We start from the raw sequence: 7,348 nt of genomic DNA, 5'->3' as shown, positions 1-7,348 counted from the left end.
TCAACTCCCCCAAGCTTAGACCTCACTTGTCCTCAAGCGAAAGCCGAAATCGAAAAATATGTCCACATGTTTAGAGATAGAGGTGCCGATAAAATACAATACGTACATGAGGGCATCATGATCATTATTATAACAACAACATATATATATATATATTGTCATATGATCTCTTATGCTAAAGTAACAATTCATTCACAATTTCAAGTATGAACAATAAACTTCATTAAGAACCAACAAACTCTAATCTCAGTCATTGAGGCAATTGCAATTTATCATAACATCGGAAAGAGTCAATATAAGAGCTTTTCAGCAAGTCCACATACTCAACTATCATTTAGTCTTTCACAATTGCTAACACTCATGCGATATTTATGGTTATGAAGTTTTAATCGGACACAGAGAAAGATAGGGGCTTATAGTTTTGCCTCCCAACCGTTTACCTCAAGGGTAATGTCAACAATAATTGTTCATGAAAACTCACATCCAATTAGCTATATATATCAGGATATTTCCAATACATTGTGCTTGCCAAAGGATAAAATGTAAAAAGGAAAGTTGAAGATCAGCGTGACTCTTGCATGAAGTATAAGACAAGAATACAAGATAGGCCCTTTGCAGAGGGAAGCAAAGGTTGTCATGTGCTTTTATGGTTGGATGCACAAAATCTTAATGCGAAAGAACATCACTTTATATTGCCACTTGTGATATGGACCTTTATTATGCAGTCCGTCGCTTTTTATTTCTTCCACATCACAAGATTGTATAAAGCTTATTTTCTCCACACTAATAAATCATACATATTTAGAGAGCAATTTTTATTGCTTGCAATGATGACAACTTACTTGAAGGATCTTACTCAATCCATAGGTAGATATGGTGGACTCTCATGGTAAAACTAGGTTTAAGGATATTTGGAAGCACAAGTAGTATCTCTACTTGGTGCATAGAATTTGTCTAGCATGAGAGGGAAAGGCAATCTCAACATGTTGGATGATACGTGACAATATAATTTATCTCAGATGTAAGAAAACATAACCCATTACGTTGTCTTCCTTTTCCAACATCAACTCTTTAGCATGTCATATTTTAATGAGTGCTCACAATCATAAAAGATGCCCAAGATAGTATATTTATATGTGAAAACCTATCTTTCTTTATTACTTCCTATTAATTGCAACGATGACCAAAGCTATGTTTGTCAACTCTCAACAACTTTTATTCATCATACTCTTTATATGTGAAGTCATTACTTTCCATAAGATCCACATGATCCCTTTAATTCTTTTTATTCTTTTTCTTTTATTTTATTCCCTCGAGATCATGGTAAAGTGATCAAGCCCTTGACTCAACACTAATCTTTATTATATATAGCTCACGGACTTGATTACATAGAATGATCATAAAGCAAAACTCAAGACCAAATCATACTAAAACTTTTATTCTACCAGATCAAGATATTACCAAAAGGATCGAACTAAGAAAAACGGTAAAGATGAAATTGTGATGGTGATACGATACCGGGCACTCCCCCAAGCTTGGCAGTTGCCAAGGGGAGTGCCCATACCCATGTGTTTATGTCTCCTTCCTCGGAGATGGTGATGGAACTGTTGATGGCGTGCACTTCTTCCTTAATTTGCGCTTGAGGATATAATTTTGCTCCCTTAGGTCCTCGATCTCCCGCTCAAGGCTTAATACCCTTTTGCATAGTTCTTATTTGTTCTCCCGCAAGAGACGAAAAGGGATAAACTCGATATTAGGTTTCTTTTCTCTATTGGGGAGGCTTGACTTTTTGAACTCCACATGCATGTCCCCAGGTTGAGGTAATGGGACTTCATCTTCATCTGAGCTCGTCTCCTCCTTTCCTCTAGGCTCATAGTCTTCTTCTTCCTCCTTGGTCCAACCACAATGCTCCAAGTCCACGTAGACCTTCTGATCTGTAAGGTAATCAGCCACATAGCTTTCTCCCTCTGAATCTTGGGATGACATATTGCTCTAATCTGCAGCAGAAACAACTCAAAATAAAGACATGATATTTGCGTGATACGGTGGTCAAAACCTTCGAGAGATTATATAATGAATTTTTACCGACCAAAAGAAGTATCGTGCAAGAAAACAGAGTCCGGAGAGCACACAAGGTGCCCACGATGCAGGGGGGCGCGCCCAGGGGGTAGGGCCTTGCTGCCGCACCACCAACTTGGTACACATCTTGTGATGTCTTGTGATGTCTTCCTGCCACACCAGCAACACACATAAATAGTTCGGAGAGTCATGGAGGTGATGTGGAAGGTACTCAACCCATTGATCACCTGAAGACGAAGGTACTCGAGTGCACTACAACCACGGAGAAGGTGCTCCATGTCACTGTTTGAGAGGCAGACGACGACGAGCTCAAGGTGCTTCAGTCGTGGTCGAATAAGAGCGGGCACATCATTAAGGGGCGGGAAATGACAGTTCCTGAACTTGGCGACGCACAGCGTGGGCGCGAGGCGGAGTGCGGACGTTGGAAGCGACAACATATGCCCATCATCAGAAGTGAGCTCCTCGAGCTGATCTAGGGTGGGGGATCGGAACCAGTTGTCAAGCTTGGCTCGGTCCTTGCCAGTTCCGCAACGGAACTTGCCCATTGTAAGGCCTTTGGTTGGGCCAAGGTGACTGCCGAGGATCTTGGAGAATGCATCCAAGCTTTTGCAATAGCCATGGCAGAGCTCGTGGGTGTCGATGAGGTCGAGAGGGCTGGAGTTCCATAGGGGGTGCCACCGTCGGGAAAGGACGGTTGTCCGCGCCCCATATTTGATTGGGAGGAGGGAGATGATGACTATCAACATATCATCGGGGGGCTGCTGATGAAGTCTAGGCCTGCTGGATTAGCTTGCGGTTCTAGCCCGCCCCGCCTCCGCTTGTTGGCAGCCCCGTTCTCCACCTCCAGAGTCTCCTTGTCAGCGACGCTTTCTGATAGAAATGGGAGTACAAGGAATATTTAGTTAAAACAGGGCAATAGAAAAGTGTATTGGTAACTAGAAGTTATTAGGTAGGAATATAGTAAGAAAAGGGAATAACAATTGGTTGCTTAAATACCACACAATTCATTTGACATTGCTGGGTAAGTCAACATATGCAGATAGTTGAAAAGAAAACTTACTTCGAACAAAGTTTGGACGGATGATTTTGTCGGGGAAGTTAGCATATATCTCATGACCAGGCCCTTTTATGTGCAGTCAATTTTAGTGCCAGCTTCCAGTACATAAAACTTTGCAATTTCTTTCCAAAATCCAGTGCCAAAATAGGAGTCACCACATTCATCAAGTCTTACAGTAGCAATGATTGTAAATCCATGGTTTGTTTGCAGTATGACATCCATGGAGCCTTAATCTATGTAAAGGGAAAAATTGTGCACTACATAATCTATTGCATAGCAAGGGATGTTCTGCAGAAAATGGTAGGATTGTTAAAGAAAATATGGTAACATGCAAATATGGGCCCAAATTGAAAGAACTATACATCAGTTGAAATCGAAGGACGAAAATCTATAATTAAACAGATAGGGTAAACATGATGTCATGGAAATATGAGAGTAATGGAAAGAACAATACATCATTAATTTGCCTAATATAGAAAGAAGAGGAAAAAAATCCCCTTTGACATATATGGTGGATGTGGCACCTTTTATCCAAATGTAGCAATATTTAGAATATGTTCAGGAAAGTAGGCCGTGCCAACCGATTTAGGGTGAGATTGAACATACCGCGCACGTCCTCAAGTTATCTGGTACGGTGAGATGGAATCTCTGACGGAAGTCGCAAAGTCCTGAAGTGTCGGCGCACTGTACATTCTATGAATGAAAGAAAACCCTCAAATCTGCTCGAATAATAATGAATTCACAATGATTTCCGTCGGGTGATTAAAGGAGGCAGATGTACTGGGATAACAGATGAGATAATATCTCATTAAATTAGTTACCTTATCGTCCATGAGAAAGAACCCTCAGTACGACAGATTCCCCAACCGAGCGGAGCTTGGTCGACCTCGAGCAGTGTCGAGAAAGTCGATGGCGATAGGTGGCGGCAAGAGGAAGTGGCGAAATGCGGCGGGCTTTGCCGGCAGCCTGGCGGCGGCAGGCGTCGAGCTAAGTGTTTACCGCTGCGATAGGTGGTGCCATGGCATAGACACGGAGGAGCTTGTGCAGGTGTGAATGGGGACCATACCGGAGGGGGTGGCGGGCGGGGTGAGGGTTTTTGTGATGTGGGGATGGTGAGGGTTTTCTTTTTTGAATTGGGTGGTGAGGGTTTTCTGTCCCACAAAGAATTTTGGGGGCGACAGTTTGTGTCGGGTGGTAGGTGCGACATATGCCAACGGGTGGCTTATCATTGTGGGAGCTAGTAAGACGTCGCCGGTGCCTGGAAGCGGGATGAGGCGAAGACATGCACGCCGGCGAATCTTACCCAGCTTCAGGGCTCTCCGAGGAGATAACACCCTTACTGCTGCTCTACGGGGTCTCCGCATGATCACTAGATGAACGAGTGGCTACAAGATGCTCCTTGAGCTGTTTGGCGAGAAGAAGAAGAAGGGCACGGCTAGCTCTCCTCTCCTCTCTATGTGGTGTCTAAAACTAGCTCAGATCAACCCTTTGCATGGGTGCCCCAGGGGGTTTATATAGGCCCACCCCCCGGGGGTACGATGGTAATCCGGCTGGGCGTGGGCCCTAGCCGTCTGTGTCTACGCTCGCCGGCTTCTGCGCCGGCTGCTAGGGCCCGCCGGCTAGTGGGTCCCGCCGGCTGCCGGCTCCTTGGTCGACAGGCAGGCCCCACTGTCAAGGGCCTTGTCGGCGGCTGGTCACTGTTGCCTCAAACCTGGTGACGAGGGCTTCGCCGAGGTAAGCATGGCTACAGTGCCGCCGCCCGGCGGGCGATCGCTGTAGCCACGCCTTGTCTTGTCTCCTTAATGGGGCGTCTCCTTCGAGGGAGGAAGCAAGCCGGCTGTGGGGAGCCGGCCCCGTCTTGGGCCGACTGGGGGCGGCCTGGCCGCCTTCGGGTGTCTCTCTGCCTGAAGGGGCCCACCGCCCGTGGGCCGCGCTGACAGCCCGTCGTGGGTGGCATCAGGGTCATCATGGCAACAGTGCCGCGCCGGACGGGTCATGGCCACCCCGTACGGTGCACTGTGCCTGGCGTGTCCCGGGATTCGGGGGTGGCAGGCTTTACCGTAGCCACGCCCCGTCACGTCGCCGTTATGTGGATGCAGACTTCGAGGGTACGATATTGACCGCTTTGTGGGAGTCGGCTTCTTGCGGCCGGCTTCTTGGAGCCAGCCCTCCCGCGGCTTTCTTCATGAGGGCTAAAGCCGGGCCGCCTTCCGACAGTCGGCCTCGGAGACAGCCGGCAAGGGGAAGGCGGCCCCACGTCTTGGATTCTTGAGGGCTGGATCGGCTCGTAATTTTTTCAGAAGGGCCAGGGGGAGCCGGCTAGGCTACCCGTGGTCATTTACTCCGACAGTAGTCCCCGAAGCTGATCGGCCTTCGAGGCTGACAAAGGGACGAGAAGCTTGGTCAGCTTCCTATCCTGAGGAGCCGGCTTTGCTTATGCGCGCCGTCTTCGGAAAGCTCCGTTTCTTGTAGGCAGGAACGTGGGTCGGCCTGCGAGCTGACCGCGCGCCATCCCGCGGGCCACGTGGCAAGGAAAACCTGCCAACGCACGCACGCAATGGGATGCCGCCGCAGGCCCGGGCCCGCCACTCCTAGGCCTCGGCCCGAGCACGGATCTTCTGCGGCCCACAACGGACCGCTCGCCTTCCCGCGGTGGTTTTATTACGCCATCAGGGTGCAATAATCGTGGAACGTGGGGGAGTGGGCGCAGTTGATCCCACGTTCCCCCACACCACGCCTCCTCGGCTCCGCCGCGCGGGTGTATAAGTTGGGGGAGGAGAGGGAGCGGCAGAGGCTCGCACGCTCTCCCTCGCTCCGCCCCTTCTCACCTTCCTTCTTCTTCCCTTCGCCGCCGCAGCGACCCATTGCCGCTCCGCTCCGCTGTCGGACCTCTCGGTTCCTTTGGTCCCGCTGTAGCGGGGTCGCGCGCGTCTCTGCCGTCGCATCGCCTTGTTCCTCGCCACATCGCTCCCATGGCGTTGTCGAGCTCGTGGGATGGCTCCAACGTCCACGAGGACCATGTTGAGTTCCTCCGCCGGACGCGGCGTCTGCCGGGCGAGAACTATGTGCGGGTTCGTCGTGTGCCGGCGAGGGAGATTTCGCCGGCACCGGAGGAGGGCGAGCGGGTAATCTTCTGCTCGCACTGCCTGCGTGGCTTCGGCCTCCCGGCGAGCGGATTCCTTCGCGCTTTTCTTGAATTTTACCACCTCCAGCCCCATCACCTCACGCCCAACGCGGTGATGCTGCTGTCGGCTTTCGTCACCCTGTGCGAGGGCTTTCTTGGGGTTCTCCCCACTCTCGAGCTCTGGGGAGAATTCTTCCAGAGCAAGCTTGGCACCGTTGTCGCGGGTGTGCGCGCCCCCTACGGAGCCTTCATTGCCATGAGGCGGACAGGTGAGAACAATCCGTTCCCGCCCATCCCGCTGATCCAGTCGGTGAAGCTCTAGCAGAAGTCCTATTTTTACGTGAAGAACGTCGCCTAGCAAGGCGACTTCGTCAACCTGCCGGCTTACGTAGCCGGCTCGCCGGCTGGGAGGCAACCCTCGTGGAGCTACCGGGCCAGGTCGTTGTCTCAGGCCGGGAACGCAGCCGTCTCCTGGCTCCGGGTGATGATCCAGTCGGAGGGCCTGACCGGAGCCGACCTGGTGGCCGCCTTCGTGGAGCGCCGAGTACTTTCGCTCTAAGGCCGGCCTCACATGATTTGCCAGATGAGCGGCCGCTTCGACCCATGCCGGCTGAGCACCAGGGAGATGCCTCATGCCGAGGTGTCTTACATGGTGAACTACATCTCCAACTGCAAGCTCGCTGAGGATTGGCGATACGGCAAGGGGCCATATTCTCGCGCCAACCCTTCGCCTGCCGTAAGTTTTTCTTCTTTTCTTCCTTTTTGTATCCGGCCTCGTGATGGCCGACTACTGATCAATTGGTTTGTCCTTAGCAGAACCCTCTTCTTCCACCGACGGCCGGGGCCGCAGGGGTAGAGCGCCAGCTCCTCCCCGACCGCAGGGTGGACGGCGTTGATGATCCGGACCTGAGAGCGGCCGCCATGGAAGATGCCATCATGGGGGAAGGCGACGAGGCAGGCGGTGCGGGGCTCGGGGCCGGCCTCGAGGACCGGGCGGACGATGACGAGGTCGAAGTTGTTCCGCACCGCCAGCCGGCGCTTGATCATCAAGGCGCGGGCCCGTCTGCCGCGCCGGCTGCCCGTGGCGG

This window comes from Triticum dicoccoides, chromosome 4A (assembly GCF_002162155.2).
Source record: "Triticum dicoccoides isolate Atlit2015 ecotype Zavitan chromosome 4A, WEW_v2.0, whole genome shotgun sequence".
Taxonomy (NCBI): domain Eukaryota; kingdom Viridiplantae; phylum Streptophyta; class Magnoliopsida; order Poales; family Poaceae; genus Triticum; species Triticum dicoccoides.
The sequence above is the reverse complement of the archived record's forward strand: the minus strand, read 5'-3'. Positions refer to the sequence as shown.